This window comes from Zonotrichia albicollis, chromosome 6 (genome assembly GCF_047830755.1).
Source record: "Zonotrichia albicollis isolate bZonAlb1 chromosome 6, bZonAlb1.hap1, whole genome shotgun sequence".
In the NCBI taxonomy this organism is placed as follows: domain Eukaryota; kingdom Metazoa; phylum Chordata; class Aves; order Passeriformes; family Passerellidae; genus Zonotrichia; species Zonotrichia albicollis.
Genome location: NC_133824.1, coordinates 59,487,166 through 59,510,484, shown reverse-complemented (window position 1 = coordinate 59,510,484; position 23,319 = coordinate 59,487,166). Strand labels below are relative to the sequence as shown.

The window sequence follows — 23,319 nt, the reverse complement described above, 5'->3', positions numbered from 1 at the left end:
GCCACATCCTCTGAGGCTTTTAATCATCCTCTACCTGTGCCTTCCTAACCAGGGCCACAATTTAATTACAAAAGCACAGCTGCCAAAAACACAGGCAAAAGCCCAGAACTATTTTTCGTGGTGGCAGGTAAAGCAAGTATTTCTCTCTGCAGTGTCAACAAGCATCTATCAAACTGGCCCCTCTTCTGTCATTCCTTCCCTTCCAGCTGCAGCTCCCTCTTATTCTGCTCCCAGGCAATTCACACATGGGGGTTTTTCCCTAAAGCACAAAACAAATTGAAACACAAAACTGATGTCAGCAATCTGGTGGGATTTGGCCACTCCTTCCACTTGCAGAGCCCTTTTTCCCAACTTATCCCAGAGCAAGATGAACCCATTAGGAGAATACAGCAGAACAAATCCATCACCTCCCTTGATGATGCTCAGTTGCATGAGCTGCCAGGGCATGGGTAAAGTTGCCACAAGGGCCACACTCTTTGATGATCATCCTGCTGTGTTTCTAGAAATTCCTTAACTAGAGAAGATTAATGGTTTCCTGGCCCATTTCCCAAGGCCTTCCTGGCTCAGCACCTTGGAAGCATGAAGGTGAGGGCAGAGCTGCTAAACAATCCATCCTTTGGTGCTCAGCAGAGTGTGCTGAGGGCAAAAAACCAGGCTGGAAAGCATCAGGCAGGGCTCTTGTCCTGGACTGTCAAGCAAATTGTATTCTATTTGCCATCTGTACGGCAGTGGTCTTCTCTTCAGTGGGAAGTTTTCCTTATCTCATTCACAATCACTCCTCCCTCGGGAGGGGACATCTGCTGATAACAGCTATTGAATGTCACTGCATGGCTGATAAGAACTACAGCATCCCATTGGGAGATGTGAGCCCAGAGGGAGGAGCCAAGCATTCCTACCTGGATATAATCTGGAGATCCTGGAATAACTGCACAGCTTCTCCACTGGATTCCCCAGAGGAACAGCAGCTGCCTCTTCTCCCACTGGATCTTCAGAGGATGACTACGCCCTTTTCTACAGGACCCCTGCTCCAGCAGAACCACCCCTGACACTGCAGGAGGGCTGAGCCACAATTCCAATGGGACTGCTGCCAACACCCTGACCCACAGGGTGTCAGGTTGGGTTCTGACTCTGTCAGTGCTGTTTTTGTTTACTACATTGTTTATTTTATCTTTTGATTTTCTTCCCTAACAAAGAACTGTTATTCTTGCTTCCATATTTTTTTGCCTGAGAGCCCCTTAATTTAAAATTTATAGCAATTCAGAGGGAGGGGATTTACATTTTCCATTTCAGCAGAGGCTCCTGCCTTCCTTAGCAGACTCCTGTCTTTCCAAACCAAGACCAACCAGTTCCCTGACCAAGCCAGTCCCTCTGAGCTTTAACACATGGCGATGGCCACAGCAGAGACAGAGTGTGGCACATGCTCCCTGTGTCCCCAGCTAGGCCAGCAGCAGTGGTTTAGGTGGCATTTGTGAGTTCCTCCACCCCAGGAAGGAAAATAACAGAGCTGCTGCTTCCCCCAGCATTTCCAGCTGTATTTTGGTTGTTTTGCAGCACGGGAGCAGCTCCTTGGAACAGGAAACAATCCATACGAAAATCTGCACCTCTAAAGTATTTCCCTTTGCACTGGTGCAGTGCTGGCTGGAAATGGTGATTTAATTTAGCTTAATCACTGGGGTAATGCCCACTCTTAAAAACCCAAACAGCAGCACCCCCCAGCTGAGTGCATTTTCAGGACCACAACCAAACAGTCCCTGCTCTGATTTCCATCAGTTCATTGCTTGTCAAAAATCAAAGACCAGGAATTCTGTCTGTGGGCATTTCTAGTTGTGCTCATTAGTGTGCTAACTCAGTGCTACACACTCAGCTGGACAATTTGACTGGAGCTGAAGACTAACCCAGGAGCCACCACAATATACCCACAGCTGTATTTTTCCATTTGCCTAAATTCCAGATTCTTATTTTAAAAAAAAATCTCACTTAGGCTTCTGACTGAGTCCTTGTTGTATTCCCATGGACAGCAACACTTGCAGTGACTGCAGGGGAATGGAGCTGGCAGCACTTCAGGGGCATTAAAGGGAGACAAAGTTCTTGGTTACCTTTCAGCAATGTTCAGATCAGGGTAACAATTCCAGCCTGCAACCACATTTCAAAGTGAAATTATGGACTTTGTTATTTGTGAGTTCAAGAACTTGCAATTTGTCACCACAGAGATGTAAATGACTCCACAGTCACCCATTGAGAATGTCATGTTACCCTTAACATACAGGAACCTCCCTCCCCAAATCCCCCACCTCACTCTGCTGCTTGGTGAGGCTCTGACCTGGAACAAAATTCCAACTGTCCATGCCTTGATCTCTCCACTGACAACACACTTGTGGAGATCAGGCTCTTCCATCCACGCCCAGGACCCAAATATGAAAGTGACCTGATTTCCAGGAGTCCTGAGCATCACCAATCCCCACTGAAATCAAGGATAACAACAGGATCCAGCACCTCAGGAAACGAGGACAGACACACTCTGAGGTGCCTGGGCACAGATTTAGAAGTGTGGTTGAAAATCTGGCCTGCTAATTTTACTTTCCAACAAACTGCTCCTTATTTATAGCTCAGACTGGATCAAGTATAGCACGTAGTATCCACCCAGGAACTGGGGTGAAAGGCAAGAATGAGGACAAAAATGCAAGAGGTGTTTGAAAAAGCTTTAAAGAAGAGAGGGGGAGGGAAAGCAGCAATTTTGTTCCAGTGAAAATACACTGGATATTTGAGAAGAAGCACAGTGGAACACACAGAGCAGGGAATGGACCAATGGTAAAGGGATGCAGAGCTCCAGAGCACCTGATAATGTGAGCAATGCTATTATCCAGAAAATGGTTAAGGGAGCTCCAGAGCACCTGATAATGTGAGCAATGCTATTATCCAGAAAATGTGGTTGAGACAGGGGATATGGAAACTGGGTATCTGCAGAGTTCCAAGCACTGGTGATAGCCCTGGACTCACCCAGCAGCTGATCTGAAGCCTTCAGGAAGCTCTGCTGATGGAGCTGATGGTTACAGAGCTACACACAATGCAAAATTCAAAGGATTGCCTATTCATGGCATGGAATTACAGACAGGCATAACTCAAAATAAACAGGAAGTTATAAGCAGTGAAACTCAACACTAGAAAAGCAGGTGTAATTCCTAATAATTCATCTAACTCGTATCTCCACAATGGCATCAGACTCAGGAACAACCACAGAATCAATTAGCTTGGAAAAAACCTCTAAATTATCAACTCCAGGTCTTAACCATCTATTATTTTTAATCTGCATAATCTGGGGAAGATGTTTTCCCTTCCAGCTTCCTCTCCAGATCACTGAGGGTTAACCAGTACCAAAACCACCCTGGAAGTGCAAGCACAGCAAATGCCTGGTCTGCCTTTCCAGAGGCTCCTGTGCTCCCAGGTTCCTTCTCCTCCCATCCACACGTGTTTCCATGCCTGGGGGAACCCTGCAGCATCTCAGGAGATTCCATAGCTCCCTCTTGTGCCACTCAGGCTGGCACTTCTCTGCTCCTGGACACCTGGACACCTCACCTCAGAGCACACACACCCCTCCTGCACCACAAATTCCCTGGAATCCTGCAGTGCCCCCAACTCAAGCTGCACTCTCCTCTTTTATCTTGACTCCTGCTTGCACAAGGCTCTCTCCAGGCTGCAAGTGAAGACTTGAGAAGGCTGACCTAGAACAGAGGAGGCTGGATGGAGTTAAAGAATAAAGCAGGGATTTATTAAAAGGCCTCAAAGGATCCACTTTGGGCAGCACAAGAGCCCAGCCAGAGCTACACCCAAGATGAACCAAAATGGTCACAAAATGAATGACTGGTCTCACACTTTTATAAGTTCTGCTCCATTTCCATATTGCAGTTATTTGTCCAATTTAGCCTATGAAGTCCCATCCTTCTTGTTTTTCTCTCTTCAGCCCACTTTGTTTGTGCTCTTGGGCTGAGATTTGGATCATTTGTCCTTGGTCCTCAGCTGGAGCAGGAATTGTTTTGTCTCCCTGCTCTGTGCACAGAGCTCACCATCCCCTCATATGAAGCTCAGAACTGCACACTAAAGCAGCACAGAACCTGAGAAATATAAAAGCTAAAACTTGAGGCATCACAAAGTCATGGATCAGCATCTCCAGGCAGTGCCAAATGGAGCTGGGATGAAGTCAGCTTCCCACAACGTGCTCTGGGGCAGATACTGGATATATTTGTATCTGGATATATTTGCAGGAAGACAGGAAGAGTCTGCAGTGACATATTGCTGTAATTCAGCTCCTGATGAAGTAGTTGAGTTTGGGTTTGCAAAGTACATTTGAAACCAGTCTGGGAGAATAGCATTTCTTGCATGTTATGAGCCTAAATTATTCATTATTGCAAAGAAAAGAGCAATTAAAAACAATATTTTAAGAGCTAGGAACAAACTCTGAGAGATAGAGAAATCAAAGGTGCCCAAAACACCCTTATTTGAAGGAAAAAGTGCTAATTATCCTGCTTTTTGCAGCACAGAGCTGTCAGATTGCCTGACCACAGCTACACAACAACAGTGTATTTTCACTGGCTCTCCTTCACTGAGGCTTTTCACACACACACACACACACACACACACACACACACACACACACACACACACTGTCCCCTTCTAATATTCCTCTTCAGATCCAGCTGAATCCTTGCCAAGATGCATTTGTATCCATTTTTGTCCATCTCCTCTCAGTTTAGAGCACTAACCAAGTGTTAGCAGAATGTATTAAATGGAATTATGTTGTCGTTGAAAGGCAGCTACAAAAAGAAAAGAGATTTGTAGGCTGAGCTGTTCTTCACTGAGCAGGCTGACTCTGATGGATTTTAACCAGGTGAGTCACCATTAAATGAAGCTTTTTGAGTCACCTGGCATACAGGTTAAGGAATCCTGCTCTTTTGGAGCATCCTGGTCTAGAGGAAGGTGTCCCTGCCCATGGCAGGGGGTTGGAATGGGATGCTCTTTAAGAACCCTTTGAACACAAACTATTCTATGACTCCACGAAAAAACTGACTTCACTAACAAGGCCAGACTTTAAACTGATATTAAGTGACTTTATTTTGCTCCATCCTTCAGAATCTCTTCTCAAACAGGGATTATCCTTGCCAGCTCTTTATTACCACAAGCTGTTTGTTATAGCTCTGGAGCATTTGGAAATTTCATCCTATTTCCAGGGCTTTATCACCTTCCAAAACTGCTCCTTTTTAAGCCAATATTTCTCATGCTGGCATTCAGCCTGGAAGTGAATTTCTTTAGAGAGTTAAAGTAAATCTGTTCAGTATTTTCTTTATGATCATCAGCATGCACAGCAGTACAATCTCCTGGTGACGTACTTAATGCAGAACTGTGCTTTTTGTTTTGCTTTAAAAGGAACTCAAGCACAGAAGACAAGTAGGAGTTCTGGTGAGAGGAGAATCAGGACCTGAATCATACAAAATCAAGAGGCAAAGGTGGAAAGCTGCACCATCAGCTCCAGCTCTCTCCCTCCCAGTGTATCTATTTCATCCTTATGGCACTACAGAAGCAAGTGATGCATACTCAGAAAAATACTAGAATGAGACAACACTCCTCCTCCAAGAAAAGTGGAGTAGGAAATGAAATTTAAATGAAATTAATTCATTTAAATTAAAATTTTAAACTGTGATTTCAGTTTTAAACCAGAATGTTTTAGGCACACATGCAACACGTTGGGCCACTGCCTTTAAAATGTATAATCATGAAAGGACAATCATATGTATAATCACATGTATAATCATGAGTAGCACAAGCAGGGGTACACAGCCACAATTGGCTCTGGGAATTGAACTGAATTCCGTGATTTTGTGGCAATTAAAATATTAAATTATTGACAGAGTAATTTAAATGGAAGTTTCAGACTCAACCAGAGTCTCAGGAGGTTAAGTGATTATTTACCTTTCCTTTTTCTCTTTGGGAAATTTTAGAGGGTGTTTTTATTTTACTTCCTTTGCATAGTGCTTAGTCTTAGCCAGAAAGCTGCTTTAAACTGCTAGTGTTAATTATTCATACCTCATGTTGAAATTCCCTCGAGTATTCAGCTGACGTTGAAAATGAAAGTAGAAGTTTATTTCCAGATTTAGGGTTTTTCACTGGTCACTCAACTACTAAAAATACTGCATGGAAGTTGTCTGCCTCTGGGGCTGATCACAGACACAAATTGTGTGAGCCAGAACTTGTAAGAAAGGTTGGATTTACACCTAAAGAGTGGAACAACACAACAACAACTCACCTAGAGCACCCTTGCTGAAGGCTGAGAGCCAGGCCTGGGGAAACATTTAATGGGATGACTTGAGCAAAGCTATGTGCCAGATAAATTCAGACCTCTGAGTGTGGATGTGTGGCCAAAACCCCCAAGTAAATGAGCATTTTAGGGATATGGAATTTTTCAGTGGTGATGATACCAGTATGACAGATTTCACTTCAAGAGGAGCCATCAAATCCTACAAACCACCATAAAAGTGAGGTGGAACACATTTCACTTCACCTGTGCTGCCTGCCAGCTCTCCAAGACATCCTTGGTGGTGGCCACCAATGCTGAGGGAATGGAGCTAAAAGGCTCAGCCACTGAACCCCCTTCATAATTCTCCCCTCTGACCCATCCCTGCTGCAGTCCACAACCAGACTAAGCCTTTAAGGGTCTTGAGGGCAATGCCTGCAATCTAATTTCATGTAACTGGACCCCCTCCCAAAGGAAAATAAGTTATTCTTCAAAGCTACAGCTCTGAATGATGAAACAGGGCTGACAAGATACCTCCAGAGGTCACTCAATCCATTTCTCTGGCAGATGATCCTGTCAGCCTTGCAGGAGGATGATGTGAGCTCGACCTGCAATTTAAATCCTCCTGAAGTGACTTCACAACCTGCTTGAGATAACCTAACTCTGCCTTGACTGCAGCTCAAGCCTTTTGCTTCCTGTCCTGCTCCCAGTGGCCACCACAACCAGTGCAAAATCTGCCACCAAGCAGGATTTCCAGGCTTTGCTGACTGCTCCAGCATCCCTGTGTGCTCCAAGCTGCCCTCCAGGTGTGCATGATGAGATTTAGAGCTAATTCTCTCACACCCACAGGCAGGATGAAGCTGCTCCCAACAGCAGCAGGACAGGGATTTCCAGCTGTGCTGCCAGGAGCGCTGAATTGGAAGTGAGCAATGGGCACACCATGGATTTTGGGGGCAGAATCCAGGTGGGAAACTGGAGCCCTCACATGAACAAATAGTAAAGTTTGACAAATGTAGCTCAGCTGAGCCCAAAAGGTATTTCCATGTGAATTAATTGGTGAGTGTGAAAAATGTGTATTTTATGATTGGCTTTTCGCAAACATTAAAATGAATATTAGATGTGTTGTGTTAGAAAGTAATGCTGTATTAATTCTCTTGTGTATGTTAAATATAGTTTTAGGTTATAACAAAATGTTAAAATAGAAACTATGCTATGTAAGATACTTTTTTTTAAAGAAAGGACTCACACTGAGATAGCAGCCACAGGACACCTGAATCTTTCAGAGAAAGAGAATTTATTGCTCCATTATCAGGAGAAATTAACTTCTTCCTGCTTCAAAGGCGCTGTTAGGATTCAGAGGAAGAAGCTGACGATGACCAGACAGAATCCTGTGTTTGAATGGAATTTATGCATCATGAATGAGCTGTATGAATATGCAACAGGCTGTTGCTTTTAAGGGTTAATCTTCTGTTAACATGGGTCCTTTTTTGGGCTGCCCAGGAAAGGTACCCGGACATTCGTAACTCTTTGTCTCTATTGTCTCATATTGTCCTAATTCAAATTGTCCAAATTATTATTACTCTAATTGTATTACCATTTTTATCACCATTTTATTACTATTAAGCTTTTAAAATTTCAAAAACAAGTGGTTGGCGTTTTTCACAGTGAGGGAGGGACACACACTGAGCAATATTTACACACCCTGAGGACAGATTTTCCTGCATGTAAGACACCCCTACAGGCAGTGCTCAGTCTGCTTTGGCAGCCAGACTCTTCCCAGAGCTTCTCTTGCCACCTGGCTGTGCCCATCCAAACTCCTGTGGACAGAGAATGCCTGTGGAAAGGGTCACACAGCACAGCTCACACTGTCCTGCAGAGGCACCCTCAGCCCGTGGGCCATGGAGGGAGCTGGGCTCCTCTGGACAGCCCCTTTGGGATCAGGTCTGGAAGGGAATCCTGCTCTCACTCGTTTTTATGTGATTATCAGCACAGAGACTCCCCTTCCATGCACAGCAAGCTTACTGTTATTTCCTGGCCACTGTGCTTTCCACAAAGCCATTAGATTATCCTGACAGTCCCAAAAGAGAGAATCACAGAATATCCTGGGATGGAAGAGACCCTCAAGGATCACTGAACCCAAATCCAGGCCCCCCAACAATCCCACCCTGTGCCTGGGAGCATTCCAAACACTCCTGGAGCTGTGGCAGCCTCGGGGCTGTGCCCATTCCCTGGGGAGCCTGGGCAATGCCAGCACTGTCTGGGAGAAGAACATTTCCTGATATCCAGCTGTCCTAGGGTGACGTTATGATGCTCGTATCACCATTCATGAGTTCTGTTTATGCTGGATATTATGTTCTGTGCCTTTAAGACTGGCTCTGAAGAGTGAAAGTTTTGTTTGGTTTTTCCTTATCAGCCTGGTGGGACACAGAGACAGGGCAGTACATGGTGCTGTTTTTGCTTTTTTGCTTTGGCTTTTCGCTTTGCTCTCTCGTGCTTGCTTCTGCTTGCTTTTGCTTCTGCTCATTAGCTAATTTAGCTAAACAGTCCAAATTTCTTCCTGGACTGTTTCTCCTTTCCCTTTTTTGGCACCACTCGAGCCTGCTCCAGGCTGGGCCCTGGCAAACCCTGAGAGTTTGCACCTTGTGGCCCAGCGGGGCCTACTCTGGGCAGCAGCTGCCCCAGCGCCGGAGGGACTGAGAACAGAGCGAGCACCCCCAGAGAGACTTTCTGAATATGTCACCTTTTTCAGAGCTGTGACAGAGTGGTGTCACCCAGTATTGTTCATTTTGTGTGCTGGGGGTGCTGTGCCTGTTAAATAAACAGGTTCTTTCCACTTCCCTCCAAGGAATCCTTCCTGAACCGGTTGTGGGGAGGGGCCGTGTGGGTTTGCTTTCTGGAGGGGCCCTTTGGAGATTCTCTCCCAAATTTGCCCTAAACCAGGACACCAACCTAAACCTCCCCCTCTCCCCACACCCACAATATATCTGTGCTCATATCAGAGCCAACCCAACTTCTTGTTTGATTTCTTTACAGAAAACATCAAAGTGCAGCACTGTGCTCCTTACCAGAGGCTGGAGCTTCACTCTGCCTTTCATCATCAAGGTTTGAAGGGACCTTGTGGTGCTGAGCACTGACAGGGATATCTCACTATGAAAGACTCTCCTCTGTCCTCACAGGAAACCAGATCCTGGCTAGGAAATGGTTCAAACCACTCATTGTCTCATGCACAGACCCTGTGACAGCCACACTACTGGGACAGTTCAGCTGGCAGAGGGACATATGGCAGTTATCTGTTTCACAGGGGCCTAAAAAAATATCAGATAACTGATTCCTGAGAAGTGCTCTGAGATCCACCAGTGAACAAAGCCAAAACCAGTCCAGCACTGTCACAGCTCAGTCCCTTGGGAAGGAACTGAACATCAGCAGACTGCTGGAGATCAAGGCACCAGTGAAGTTCTAAAGCATCACAGAGATGCTGATTTTGAAAATACAGCTCCTGAACGATGTTAACCACCTACAGCAATCCACTAATGTGCACGCTGACCCTCTATTTATCACTGCTCTAAGCAATCCAAACTAAAGCCAGAGTGAACAGTTTCTTCCTGACTTTTCTGGCATTTCAGAAACCAAAGTTTATTGTTTTCCTTCCACTTTTCCAGAGTAAGCAGCTCTGGTGCTTACAAGCCCTCTAAAAGCCACATCTCTGGCAGTCCTGACCTGCTCTGCTCCAGGGGCCTGGCTCAAAAGCCTTTCAGCTTCTGGATTCATTTGCTTCACTGATCTCTAAGCCAAGCAAGCATCAGGAGTGCATGAAACAGTGCCAGGTTAGGAAACTGTGATGCTTCACATGTTTTTTAAACAGGCATCAGAAATAGCAGCTAGCAGAGAATGGAAAACGAGACCACGTCCTGAGATGCTTTAAATTATTTAGGTTTTCTCCCCATGGAAAAAGACAAAAAAATCAATAAAACATTTCCCACTGAAAACAATGGCTGTTCTAATATTCATCTTGCTGGTTTTAGAACTTGGCCCCAAATATCTGGGTTTAATGCCAGCCAATGTACCACAGCAAGCAACCAGAACTGAGCCGAGGCCTCAGCTGCTGCCCAGTGACTTCATCACAAACCTGTCCTCTCTTCCTCCTCCTGCCCTGATGTCTGAAATGAAAAAAAAAACAAACAAACCACACCAAAACCACCCCCAGAACTATTCTAGTCAGTCCCCAAAAGATACTTAAGAGTTTAAAAATCAGTGTGAAACTTAAACAAGAAGAACAAGACAATTACAGCAACACCCAAGTGAACCCTGTAAAGGCTTAAAAAATCCCATCCTGACCCTCAGCACTGCTCTCAGTGTGTCTCATGACAGGTAAGAGAGACAAACTGCCTCTGCCTTGGCCACACACCCTTTATTAAAACAAGAGGGGGTACACCCCACTAGAAGACTCCAGAAACTCTACTGACAACTTCCAATTCCAAAGAAAATCCAAATACAAACACCCTGTATGTGAGAAGATAAAATCCTCTGTACTGGAGGCATCATTGAAATAATGTGATTGCAATAATTAGGAGCACATCAGTAGGTAGCTTTGCAAGCAAGAATCTCTCATAGATGTCTCAAGGGACATTTCCTAAGCCAGGCTTTGTTAAAAAAAAAAGAACAGCTGATTTGGAAGCTGTGCATTGTGAAAGCTGAAATGGGGCTGATAGGCAGAAGATAATGGAACTTTAACACTGAAAAAGGAACAATCTTGAAAGTGCAACACCCCAAAATCACCAGGCAGTTTGAAAACTTGCCCATGTCCAGTCCTCTGCTCCCTGTAAAGCCGTAATGAGGATGCTCCACTCCTATGGCCATGGGAAAATAAACCCATCTGTGCCCCAGCCCCACCTTCCAAGTGCAGAGCACTCATCCATCCCTTGCAGAGACTCCCAGCTCTGGGCACCACAGCCAGGGCAGGGGGAGGCAGCACAGAGCTCTGAGCTATTCCCTGTTCCACCCCAGGCCAGATGCCTGCAGCCAGAACTGGATGCATTTTTAAATCAACTTACACTCAAAACTTTATGGATCAGTGCTCCCACAAGGAAAAATGACTGCAGCAGAGGGGGTGTCTATTCAAAACCTCCTGTTTATTAATTTCAGTGCTTAACTACCTTCAGTGTAGACTGAAGGATGAGAGCAGCTCCCCACACACCATTCCCACGGTTTTTTGGGATGGGGACCAGGAGGGAGGAGCTCCACGTTTGGCTTTTTGCAGATATTTTGAGTTGACATGAACAACAACTGACAGGGAAGTGAAGGAGGATTTCAGGTTTCAAGTGTTTGGAAGGAGGAGGGGCAGGGAGAGGAGGATCACCCAGCTGGAAGGGTTTGGGAAGGAAGGGATGGAGCAGGCAGGTCAGAGAGAGGTGACCACAGGAGCAGTCCCAGGACAGACACAGTGCACAGTCACAGCTCATTTCCACATCTTCCTCCTCTCTTTTCCCCCTCCCCTTCATTTCACTAAGTTTCCTCCTTGGCAGGATTTGACACCAATGTCCCCTCCCCTCTTTTTCCTCCTCTCTTTTTCCTCTCCATTTCACAAAGTTTCCTTCTTGGCAGGATTTGATGCCAACGTTTTCAAAATCTGCTCAGCTTTGAGCCCTGCTCTTCCAGCAATCTGAGGGCACTGGCCAGAGCCCCTCACAGCAGGAAAACACCAACACACACTGAGTGCTTTGACTTCAGCACCTATTTACCAGTCCCAGAGACTCAAATGAGGCATCATGAAATATTTCCAGTCCTTTTGGTACTTTTCTCCCTGCTTTTCTATCTGTGGAAGCCCAGCTAAGCATACGCAGAGCAGGCTGACAAACACATGTGGTAGAATGATCTACCACAACATTCACTCTAGCAGACAAAAGAAGGAAGATTTTAGAGTGATTATCCTTGGAAACAAGGGCCAGCCTGCTCAGGTTATCCAGCTGAGAGATGTGTGAGTTTGCTTTCAGCAAACTTAGACCTGTCTTAGCTCCACGTGGGTGTCCCTGTGCTGTGCAAGCCTTGTTCTTGTGCATCCTGGCCAAAAATGCAGCTTCAGTTTGAAAAAGAGAAAATAGAAAGACCCTCTAGGGTGGGTTTTTTGGCTTTTTTTTCATTATGGCCATGAGTTCCATTAGGACCTGTATCTAACATTACAACTGACCCAAGCCCCCAGGTCTCTGCTTCAACACCTTTCATGTACAGCACAGTAAAGAACATCCCAGGACAGGATTTTGTGCTGCTCCAGATGAACTCCAGACTCCAAAACAAACAGACTGTATGATCACATATCACATGTCTGACAAGCCAGCATCCCACTGTGATAGCCATGGTCCAAAAAAACCCCAACTGGAAACATTTTTTCTTTCTGATTCAAAGTGTTTTGCATCAAAGAAGAGGGAATAGTTCATAGCAAGGCTTCCCCGGGGTGCCTGATGAAAAGCAGGAGTTTCAGGTCACTTCTGATGAAATAGAGTGAAAATAGAGAGTGAAAACATTCAGGAAAATTCACTTTTTTAAAACATTGCTGCTTGCTGTGGAAGTCACCCAGCCTAGCACCTCTTTTCCCACGGACAGTAAGAACAGAGGCACAAAGCAGAGCATCAGCTCAGCCCTGAGACACAATCTCAAGAGTTTGTCTTTGGGTATTAAGACTTGCTGGGGAGGTCTGGAGGCTCAACAGGAGATGAGGCTTTTGAGCAAAGATCTGAGAAATGAGCAGAAAGGATGTGGCTGCTCAGAGCAGTGGAGGTGACAGTGTGAGGGGACTTTGTGACAAGTCATCTTAAGCAGGCAGTGAAGAGCAGAGACAGCCAGGGTCACATGGAGAGGTCAGCAGAGCCCTTACAAAGGCAGGCATGCTGAGGCAGAGGGAAAAAAAGGAGCTAAAAAGAACAAAAATACAGCACCTGCACCATGCCAGGGCACTCAGCCTTGCTGCTGCAAATGGGTTTTCTTACTCGTAAAGTTGTTAGGTTCCCTCTATGTCTCTCTGTCCTCTTGCAGGGCAGTAGCAGTGATGGATTTCAGCTTTAGGCACATCATTGCTGACCAGGGTTAGCCATGTTCTCTACTACAATATTTTCCTTTCCCTGTGCTCCTCACACTGGCAGAACATGACCTTTGGATCACAGTCCTACACTCCTCCCTGTGTATCCCCCAGCTTCCTGCAGCCTATTTGCTCATGATGGACAAAACACTAACCCATTTGGCAGGCCATGATGAGCTTCCAAATGTTTTTTCCCTGACAAATCTGAAGCTGGAGCCAGATCTCAGGGCTGACACAGTGTTGACATGAACAACACGAAGCTCTCTTGTCTGGGCAGAGGTTAAAGCTTGTTCTGCTCTCTGGCTGTGACTCTGAGGAGGAAACAGTGACAGCTCGGGCTCTGCTGAGCAGAGCCCCTGTGCAGGCTGTGGCTGCTTGGTGCATCTCTGCTGTCACACAGCAGCCACAGAGGGGCAGACGAGGTACCTGGAGAGAAAACACAACACCCTCAGGCAGCTGAGAGCCTCCTGCACACAAACCTCCCTGCCCTCAGCACAGCGTCCCAGCCTTGCCCTGCTGCCCAGGGATAAGAGGGGCAGTGAAGTTATCCTAAAAGGGATCATCAGCAGGGCTGGGACAGCTCTGGGTTTTGCAAAAAGCCCCTGTTTGATAGGGCAGCTTTGTAGAAGGCAGCCCTAGAGATGATGGCATTCCTCCAGCCTGCACACAGCTCTGTAAAGCCAAGGCAGAACAGCTCCACTGTAATTAAACAGCAGTGAATTACCACAGGGAGGCCAAAGTTGTTGGCAGCAAAGCCCAAACCTCCATTTAGCTGAGATCCAGTGACTGTGTTCTTCAGAGAGCAAAAGACAAGGTGACCTCCATTATCATACAATCATAAAATCATGGAATGCCTTGGTTGGAAGGGACTTCTAACACCATCCAGTTCCAAGCCCCCAGCCAAGGGAAAGGACACCTTCACCTCAACCAGGCTGCTCCAAACTCCATCTAACCCTGTGTCAGGGCCTCACCACCTTCACAGCCAGGAATTTCTTATTTCTAAACTAAACCTCTCCTCTTAGAATTTAAAACCATTCCCTGATCACAGGATTCAGCCTTGCACAAAGCCCAGGGAAAGGTTCTTCCCCCAGAGGGTGCTGGGCACTGCCCAGGCTCCCCAGGGAATGGGCACAGCCCCAGGGCTGCCACAGCTCCAGGAGTGTTTGGACAATGCTCCCAGGCACAGGGTGAGATTTCTGTGGTGTCTGAGCAGGGCCAGGAGTTAAATTTGATCATCCTTGAGGGTCCTTTTCAATTCAGGATATCCTGTGGCTCCATGGACTGAGCCCCTTTCCCCATCACAAAGAACATGATGTGCACATGTAGGCCATAACCCAAATACCCTGCCTTTCCACCTGGAGTCAGCAGAAAGAGCTGCCTTCAAATAAAAGCCACATCATCTTCTGGGAAATATCTGTGCCATAATATGCATGAGCCAGAAATAGACACTTCAGTACTGTCAGTCCCCTGCTCCATCTCCTCTGCACTTCTCTGCTCACCCACCAGTGCTTCCCTCCCTGGCTGTCCCATGGCAATAGGAATGGGCTGGAATGTGTTTCTCACCCAACAAACCTGATTATATGCTTGAAATCGCTGAACTATAAATATTAGGAAAGATGCAGGAAACCTCAGGCAGCTCCCACTTCAGCACTTGTCTCTCAATGGGAATTTAATAGATGCCTGAACTTCTCTTTTCCAGTCACGTAAGGAGAAGGAGGGAATGCAGGCTGCTTGTTTCCACACCAGCACCATGAAAACACCAGGGAAGAGCCAGATTGTGAATGTCAAAACAAGAGATTGGTTTTGAAATACGGAGAGAAGTTCGTTCTAATGATCCTAGCAGCTTACGTACTTATGTAATGTGAAAAAAAAAATATAAGAAAGCAAAAAAATCCTTCTCCAACTTTCCCTTCCTTTGGTGGGGTGATGGCAGACGTGGTTTGCCTACAAAACACATCCCTGTCAGGCCAGTCTGAGGAGCTGGCAGCCTGCTCACAGCACAAACCATGGGCTGCAGCCGAAGGGAGCTCGTCAGGCTTTTATTTAGTGTCTGCCTCTGCCCTCACGACATTTTCCTAAATATATTCACCCCCTGCAACCTCCCTGTCTGCTGGAATGGAATGCTCTTGGGGCAGGAGCTGTGTCTAAAATTCAAGCAGAAGGAATGGTTCTCCAGCACAATACACCTCACATTTCAGAGACGGCTTCCCAGGTGCTACCACAACAGAAAGGGGAGGAAATATTTGCTGTAATTCTTTGGCACCCTGGGATTTGAGCCTGTCAGATGCTGATGCAAAAGCAAGTAAAAAAACAACAAAAAATGGAAGGCCCACAGGCTGTTCAGCTGATGGGCTCCCAGATTTGATCTCCTGTCCCTGTGGGAAGCCACTGAGCTGGCACTTCCAAAAGGCATTTAAAGCTAGAGGGGGCCCAGGCAGCTGGAAACAACTCTGGCAGCAGGGATGGGCCAAGCAGGGCTGGGTTTGGTTCAGGAGCGGAGTGTGAGCTCTGGGAAGCTAAACTGGGAGCTGACCAGTGCTTCCAGTGAGGAGGATCTGGCACCTGCTGAAGGGTCACACCATGCTGCTGCCATAGCACTGGTGGGGAAAATCACTCCTGGAAAGCAGCCTGTCCCTGTTCAGCCACCTGCCCAGGGAGAAAATACTGTCCTGAGAGCCAGGGAGGGCAAAGGGACTCTAGGGTAACAGAAATCCAGGGATTTGAGAAGGAGCGACTGTGCAAGGAGTGCCTCTGGCCATCTGGACATTGTCTGGTTTCAGGTATATGAGTGACCTTGTCATCAGTCACTCATACACCAGACAATGTCCAGATGGCCAAGGGCACTCCTTGCACAGCTCATTTTGGGGGTCAGGGTCTCACCCAAGACAGGTTGTGAACTTGAGGGCCTGGAAATCAAAGCCAAGAAGGTCAAGAAGCTTTTGGAGCCCAAGCTAAGGATGGGGAAATCTGAAAAAGTGATGCCTTGGCTACACTGGGGCAGTAAAGAGGGTCCTCAGTCACAAACCACAGCAGAGCTATGGGACAGCAGGAGGGGGAAAGATCACAGGCCCTGCCTTACTGGCAGCCCATTCTCATTGTTTCTTGTAAGCCCAGTCAGGAAATGACCTGGCCTCACAGGACTCTGCAGAAAGCATTATTTTAAGAATTATTTAAAGTGTGAAGGGTAATTCATTTTTCTGTTAAAATTATTTTATGTAATTCCTTCACTTTCCACCTAAGCAGTACCTTCCTTTTGAAAACAGAACTTCAGAATATATTTCATTCATTTATTAATAATGGAGTTAATTAGTCTTTACTTAGTTTTTGCTTAATGACCTAGCAAAGGCCTCGGAATTTGGCTTAATAACAGTGCTGCAAGATCCTTCAGCTGATGAATTATAGCATAATAATTAACATCCTTGCAGTTGTCAGGCACAAAGCCTAGTGATGTACAAAGCCTCTGCACACACAGCATACCAATGATGGCAGTAGCCCACAGTCTGATGTGCTTATTGCTGTCATATCACAGCTGATATTCAGCATATCTGTAAAGTACACAGAGACTACTCTTTTTTTTTTCACTTATAGAAACATATTTAAGCTCCAGAACATCAACAACAGATTTAATACAAACTGTTAGGAAATGAGCCCTCACATAGTTCTGTCTCAGAAATCCGTTAAAAATATAAATTTTGCTTCCAGAAGAATCTTAAATCAGAGAGCTGTTCTCAGCTCCACAATTCTCTAGTCACAGTTGATCTCAGCCTGACCTAAGCCAGAGCAACTAACAGCAGTTAAATGGCTGCTCTAATTTATGTGACCTGGTGTGGTTCTTCAGCCCAACAGAGACACCCAAGTCCCTGCAGGTCCTGCCCAGGCAGCCCTGATTGCTTCATCTCCTCCAGCTTTTAACCAAAAAGCCTCTGATAGTGTGGAAAACTCAGTTTTCAGAAAGAAAGAATAGCTCCACCTGGAAGAAGAGAAATACAACACACTTGGACAAATCCACCTGAAAACTCAGCCTAATTGGGAATCTAATCTAATCTAGGGAATCTAATTCCCTACACATGGCACAAGCAAACTGTGGAAGCAGAGGGAAAGCTGCTGACCTCCCTGAGCATCAGTAAATAACAGGAGACCCCAGTGACTCCCAGTGCTCCAACACTTTTTGGGGAATACTCTGTGGGCAGCTGATAATGCCCAGAGCTGTAATTTACCTGGCAAAGAAAGGACTTCCCTGAGCAGCTTCTCCATTCCAGTTGTGACAAGGATTGCAGGAAAATCTACTGGGACCAGAAGCTCCTCAGCTGCCACAGCAAAGCTGCACCTGGGTGGTTTTATCCCTTCAATGAACGGCACAAGCAAAGCCAAATGTGGCCCAAGTTCCACCTAAATTGCTAAAAGACCACAAGACCTATTCTGTCAATAAAAAAAAACTTTCACACCAGTGCAGCCCAAGCTGTCTGGATGTCTGGAGAGAGCCATAAATATTGGAGCAGGAACCTCTCCAAAGCTCTTCAGTTTCAAACACCCACCTTTCACTCAGATGCCAACACATCAATCAAATCTGTTTGAAAATCTGCCCTTAAACAATAGATGAATGTGCCCATTTTCAATAAAAAAGCAGCACATAAAACCCATCTGTGCTGGAAAACAGCTGGATATGTGTCCTGGCTGGGTGGCTTCATCAGGTGTGCACCTCTGAGACCCCTGAACACTGCTCTGAGGAGGAGGAAGGGCCAAGGGGCTTTTGCAGGGCCTGTGACAACTCTCTGAGGTCTTCTGCTCACTCATCTACCTCCTCTGAGACAAAGAACCCGTGAAAGTGTCAGTGGGAAGGGGGAATCTAGAGCAAATGCTTTACCACAGAGACACTGAAATCCATCTGTTTTGCTGAAAGCAGCAAAAAACGAGGAAGGCAGTAACACACTTCCTAGAAACCAGTTCTGCTGGAGTGCTAAGATACCAGTCAAAGCTTCAAGACAAGGCTAAAAGAAGTGAAGGCTTGTGCTGTGACTACAAAACATATTTTTCTGGCCAGGTTTTCAATCACCAGGTTAATGGAGTTCTCCATGGCACTGCTGTAAGTGCCCACCTTGGCTCAGTAGAGCAGAACCCATTCCCAGGAGCAGCAGTGCCTGCAGCCACCTTCTCCTGAAGAGAGGTTTCAATTCCAGAGCACAATTTCTGGGAAAACAATTACCCGGGAGCCCTGCAGCAGCTCAAGCTGTCAGCCCTCATGACACCCAAGCACAAGAAATTTCTCCAGCTGCCAATGTGAAAACAGCTGCCCAGTTCTTGCCTTGCCTACAAACAGGGCTCCTTGGTGTCAGCAGGAATCACAAACCTCAAGGGCAGGATAAACTTGCTGCACAGACTCCACCAGGTACATGATGGCACTTGGGTTTTTTTTTAAATTTATGCAACACTGGAAGGCAAATGGAAGATCTGTGAAAGGGCTCAAATTTGGAAAAATTCAGATGGTTTTGAATGCTCAGGACTGAGCTGAAGTATCATATCACAAAATCACAGAATCACAGAATGGCTTGGGTTGAAAGAGACCTCAAAGATCATCCAGTTCCAAACCCCTGCCATGGCAGGGACATCTTCTACTACCCCAGGTTTTACTCCAAGCCCTGTCCAACCTGGCCTTGGACACTTCCAGGGATCCAGGGGGCAGCCACAGCTTCTCTGGGCAATCTGTGCCAGGGCATCACCACCCTCAGAGGGAATAATTCCATCCTAATATCTATCTAAAACTACTCTCAGTTTGAAACCATTCCCCCTTGTGCTATCACTCCAGGCCCTTGTAAGAAGTCTCTCTCCATCTTTCTTGCCAGCTCCCTTCAGACACTGCAAGGCCACAGTTAGGTCACCCCAAGCCCTTCTCTCCTCCACAGGCTCTGATTTCTTAACAGAACTCTCAGGCATGAAAAAGACGTTCCAGCAGAGAAGGTGATCCAGTTTGGGCAGCCTTTACTTCACTTTAACAGAACATTTATTCAATCCATTAATGCCAAGTGAGGGTTTGCCTGCACATGCAGAATTGGAATGACTTTGGTTTTAGGCTGGAGTAGTAGAACTTCAACCTGACAATGAGAAACATCTCAGTGATTTAATGACCACATCATTTTGGCCAACACAGCAGTCTGCCTACAGTCTGTCTGTAAAGACAGAGCAGATGGTCCTGAGCTTTCTTGCAATGATTTTTAAAAGTTTTAAGTGTACCACATGGCAGACTTCAGGCCCAGGAATGGCTTTAAGGAAAAGACAGCTTTACAAAGCCTGCCTCAATGACTGTGGATGTAGTCAGGGAGTGACTGCAAAAGCCAGCACAAAGGATTCATGGTACATGGTGAGGATGGGAGAAAATATCAGAGTTTAGAAGGAGGAAAAAGCGGAGGTATCACAAAAAGTCACTCAAAGGCAGGTGAGAAACAGTGGAAGTTGGCATGGGAGAAGAATGCACAATAAAAGAGGGAAATTGGAAAGGAGCAAAAATGCCAGAAGGGTGGTCAGGCACTGGAATAGGCTGCCCACAGAAGTGGTAGGGCCACCATGCCTGAAAGAGCTCAAAAGCCACATGGATGTGGCACTTGGGAACAGGGGTCAGTGGTGGCCTTGGCAGTGCTGGACTCCATTTTAGAAGTCTTTTCCAACCTAAACAATTCTTCTATTACTCCAAGAGAAGGGCAGGACAGGAAGATGAATGACAGTGAACAGAGACCCCCTTGCTGCCAGGATGGAGGGCCAAGATGTAAATCCACAGAGGAAAATCTCTGCATTCTCTAATGAGGCCTCAGAGGAGATTAACTCTGACTGTCTCTTGAGAAATGCATGAGATTATTCTCCAGGTACAGAAATGCCACAGTTTGAAGGCTTTTAGAAGCTCTAAGCCCTCAAGAGGCTTTCAATGAAAGGGCTCAGTGGCTTTGAAGGGCATTATTTTGGCAGGATGCTTTGTAAGAAGGGACAAATTGAAGACCCAAAAAGAATGTCCTAAAAACCCGACAGGTGATCAGAGACCTCACAGCTCTATCAGGTGCACTGCAAGAAGTCCATGGAGAATTCTGTGACCAGAAAGTTCCTGTAAACCTCTTAGCAACAGCTCTGCCTCAGGTGCATGCTGGGTTCAAAGAGGAAACAAGCACCAAGCAGCAGACACGGGATAGTTAAAACTCCTGGGAGAGAAAAATGCAAAATGTTTCCATGCTGCAGCACAACAAATGACAGGAGTCGTTTGTCAAGAAGAAAATGCTACTCTGCAGACAACAGGCTTATCATGTGCTATTAAGTGTAAAAATTAGTGTAAGATAGGCTGCTAACATCATCACTCAAATCCTTCCTTGGAGATATGCTGCAGCATAATAGAATTTCTCCAAGCCCAGATAGGAAGAGCAGGCAGGCTCCTCTGCATGAAGATTAGCTAAAACCATGGCTTAATCTTTCATTTTGGACTGTTAAATCTATGCTTGTCTTCAAGAATCCAGAAGGCAAAGTTAAATGTAGATAAGGTCACTGTCAGCACAGGCAGGACCTGGGAAGAAAAGCCACAAACCCTTGAAAGTAAATCTGTTTATCATAAATCACTGAAAAGTGTTCAGCCAGTTAAGGTGGCACAGACTAGAGCTGGCACAGAGAAACAGCAAACTTTCCAGGCTGCCAGCAGAGTTGAGTTCATATGGAAGAGTTATAGAAAGGGACAAGAAGGGATGCTGTCAATTCTTTTGCTTCTTTTCTCTGCCAAGGTTGGGATTTAATTGCAAGATGGAATTTCTTGTTTGGACTCAGATGTTTATTTGTTCTTATCTATGTCCCAGTCTCACAAACCATGAGTTCTGCAGCACTTCACTCTAGCAAACTAAAAATGGAGCCCCATCTCTCTTTCTACGAGGCTTTTTAAGGATAAACTGTCCAATTAAGAAATGACACCTGAATTATTTTTACTTTTAACCCAATAACCAACCATCCATGGCTGCAATGGGGACTTTTTTATCCAATTACACAAAACCACCCAAACCCATGGAGAAGAAGGTGAAGAAGAAGGACCAGCCACTGCCCTAAAACCTCCATCTTGCTTTATATATATAACTGTATCCCAAAACCTTAAACTCTAAGTTTTCCACCACCATGGTATTACACACTTCTATTCAAACTCCCCACCCACAATCTCAATTCTATTGTTCCATTTCAGAAGCTTCTCCATGGCCTCAGGTCAATGCAGTGTTCTCTTGAGGGTCAGTGCCTGACAGCACAGAAAGTCTAAAATTCTCACTAACCAGGGTTCCTACAGGACACTTGGCCATGAGCAGAACAGGGTCACAAAAGGGTTTTCACAGCTTAACCTGTGGGAATAAACAGTGGCAAGTTCATAGAGCAGCTCCAGTCACTGAAGGAGGATCCTCCAGAGCTGAGAAAGATCCCAGCCCACCAGGAACCAAAGGAGACACACTCAGCTGAACGTGGTCACCAACATCTGCCAGCCCACAATCACTCCCCATCTAAAGGAGGGAGAAGAAATGTTGCCTGATATTTGCAGAAAGCTTAAGAATATTCCCAAGGTTGCACGAGGAGTGTGTGGAACAGCAGAGAACTGAAACCAAACTTTGGACTCGCTTTCAGCCTTAACCCCCAAACCACCCCTTGTCTCCCCTGCAAAGGCTTGGCTGGATGGACTCGAGGTCATTCTCAAGCTCTAAACAGAGTACAGAGGCTGGAAAATAACTTCCAGCACTGACAATATTGTCCTTATTTAGCTAACAAGTATTGATTTCTTCCCCAGCCACTCCAATGCAGATGAAAGCAGCACAGATTTGGTTCTTTTGTTTAATTCCCTGAATCCAATCAGTTTTACTGATGCCATCACCAGGCTCTGAGGAATGATCACCCATGTGCTATTTCAAGTCAGAGAGGTGCTTACATCTCATTTTATTTGGGACCAGTGGGAATTGTAGGTTATGCAGGAAGTCTGAACTTTTCTTCCCTTTTTTTTGCTCATTGTTGACAAAGCTCCCCCATGTGAAGGGACAGATCTCTGCCAAAACAAGCTGTTCTCACAGCAAGAGAACAGATGATGCCTTGTTCTTCTACAGATTTATCCCTTTTCTATGCAAGTGCAGAAACACTGCTTCCACTTCTGCCACAGTTCCATCTCTCCAGGAAAGAGGGATCTGGAGGTTGGGCACTGCCCAGGCTGCCCAGGGAATGGGCACAGCCCCAAGGCTGCCAGAGCTCCAGGAGTGTTTGAACAATGCTCTCAGGCACAGGGTGGGATTGTTGGGGTGTCTGTGCAGGGCCAGGAGTTGAACTCAGTAAACCCTTACAACTAAGGATATTCTGGGATTCTGTGATTCCCCTTGTAAAGCTCCTTCCCTGTCATTTCAAGCTGAAGAAGCTCAAGTGGTCATACATTTAAGTTTTCCATCTGTGGCTGAGAATAACAGGAAGCAGTGGGGTAACAATTAATCCATGTATCATTTATTCCTTCTCCATAGGTAGATCTTCCCTCTCTCAATTCAGATGCAATGAGCATAGGGCACCTGCCTGCAGTCTCACCAGTTGTCCACATCTGTTGTGAAGATGAGCTGTCCCAACTGAGATGACAAGAAAATATGACAATTTATGAACTGCCAATATTTCTGCCAGGTTTGCATTAAGCAAAAAGCCCCAGAGCCTGCAGGCAGGAGGGTCATGAGGCATCACTCCAAGCCTCATGAAGCCTCACAGCTGAAGGGCAGAAATGAACTTCAGAGATTTTTTACAGTGTTTACAATCTTCTGCATTTAAAGCCATTCCAATGGAAAATTCACTCTGTAGAGTGGGTTTTCACACAAAGCAGAATCTCATTCAGGACATTCTGTTTTAGTCCAGCTTTGGTTTTGTTCCTGATTGCAATGATAGAGCACTGCAAGCCAGGCAGCAATGTCTGTGTGACTGCAACATCCAGATCCACCTGGTATCCCCATAT

General features: G+C 45.9%; 1 protein-coding gene across 3 annotated transcripts in view; it reads right to left on the bottom strand.

Moving 5' to 3' along the window:
• Positions 1–23,319, bottom strand: part of SLC35F4 (solute carrier family 35 member F4) — a 118,313-nt gene that overhangs the window by 49,735 nt on the left and 45,259 nt on the right. The window contains exon 1 of one of the 3 annotated variants that reach the window (XM_074543995.1): positions 897–911. The exons of the other annotated variants lie outside the window; for them this stretch is intronic. The gene's annotated coding sequence lies outside the window, so the exon portion shown is untranslated. Of the gene's footprint in view, positions 1–896; positions 912–23,319 lie in introns of those variants that run through there. 3 annotated transcript variants of the gene reach the window in all.